Source organism: Heliconius melpomene, chromosome 17 (assembly GCF_056956725.1).
Source record: "Heliconius melpomene rosina isolate 202511_hmr_F chromosome 17, ASM5695672v1, whole genome shotgun sequence".
Taxonomy (NCBI): domain Eukaryota; kingdom Metazoa; phylum Arthropoda; class Insecta; order Lepidoptera; family Nymphalidae; genus Heliconius; species Heliconius melpomene.
Genome location: NC_140405.1, coordinates 14,312,298 through 14,314,347, shown reverse-complemented (window position 1 = coordinate 14,314,347; position 2,050 = coordinate 14,312,298).

The following is a 2,050-nucleotide window of genomic DNA, read 5'->3' as shown; positions in this document are numbered from 1 at the left end:
CTATTTAAGTATTAAGTATTGGAGCAAACTCAATGATATTAGAACAAATACAATGTCTCGTAATCTGAGCGGAAAGTGGAGAAAAGTGTTTTTAACACTATCTATTAGGGAGTCCAAAAATACAAAAGTGTAAAACCGTTAATTGTGCAAGTTTCATAAAGGATCAAATTCGTGATATCCAGTGTAGCGTTATTACCATTATGCACTAATGGTCTATCTAAAGTCAAAACACTTACAAAGCATAAACAAACAATTACCCCACGCGCGAATACAACTTACGACTTCCGTCGTAATAGATAGTGCTAGTCATGTGCATACTTTGTAGCGTATCATCTTGATTTGTTAAAATAATAAGTAAAGTCTTTATATTTAAAAATAATTAATAAATTATCATTAATTTGATAGTACATTATATATAAGCTGCGAATTGCTTAAAGAGCTAATAAAAATGATAATAGTATATAATAGTCTGTGATTGATGTACTTAAATCATATAAATAGGTTATTTTCCAAAGTCTAGTATACGAAACAGTTTATGTACATTTTTATTTATTTATGAAATACGAGTGCTATTCAAGGAAAATAAATATATTTTCATTTAATCGCTCTTGTTACAAAGCAACTCAAGAAGTATTGCCTCCAGAATTTGGCAGAAAGTGGGGAACGGAGGTGTCTTAATGGGACTTGAGTATTTGTAAAATTTTCATATTCTCTATTATTAGATATACTACTTTCCCATTGAAAATTATCTCTTATTGTTCTTCTACACTCCCTCAACATACCTCTATGCAAACTTAACAGCTTTCAACTTTCTAAAGCTAATAGTTTCGGCTATGTATACATAACCAACTCAATGCTGTGCTTTGAATCGTTACCAGGGCAAGAAAATTAGTCTATTTAATTTCCTCGAGGGAGAATCGAACCCACAATCTGTCGTGCTTATTCATTAAAAACAACATTTAGATTCAAAAACATATATATTCTGCCTACTTACGAAGATAACTAGATAATATAAACGTAATTACAATGATAATATTTTAAATATATATATTTAGAGTTATATAATCCCTTTAACTACTAAAACGATTATTATCTCTATCAAATCTTATCTGTATTCGTCCTTGTCTGGTTTATGTTGCAAATATGATAAATAATGTTTACGTAAGTACGTTAAGATAGGTATTATAAATTATACTATTTATTTTATATAACGTAAAATTTAAATATTTTTTAAAATTAATAATCGATATCGATAGTCAATGAAATGTTCATCCCTAAACTAATTAACTTTGTGTTGCAATTGAAATATTTCACTTTTTTTGGGGAATACGTATATGTCAATTGTTATTTTAATTTATATAAGAATCTTATCATTCTCTAATCTTGTTGAATTAATTTCTGTTTACACTAATGAAATTCTTTCTAGAATAGTGATATATCTCATTTTTTATTTTAGAGAGGCCAAAATGAAATGAAATTGTCCAAAAATTAAAAGGATTTTTTATGTAAGTATCGGTGATGTTGACGGTGATGTTAATATATTTATACTTAAATTAATTTTATAAGCATATTTAATAATGAAATGATTCCATATTTATAACCTTAAAACATATTATTACTTTAAAATATGATAAACTTTGATACATTAAACAATATGTATATTACAGAATACAAAAAAATTCATAAAGGCAATGTATCATATCTACACAAATATTTTTAAATACTTTTTTAGCGTTATGCTGTATCCCACTAGTAGTAAGACACTCTGTTCTCTATTTTCCACTATATTCTGGAGGCATTGCATGCTAAGTGGCGGAACTGAACCCCGTACATTTTCTTAAGGGAATCAAACCCACAACCTGTCGCCTATAACTTGACACATTATGCCTCTGCGTCACGATCGGAATCTAATAATATAATAATGGAATCATAAATAAATCACACCGTATATATAATTTTTTTAAATTAAATCCTTTGCCTAAAAAACAAAAACAATGTTCATCTGGCAACATTGCGAACTGACAGGCGGGCGTCACTATACGAGCCGTAG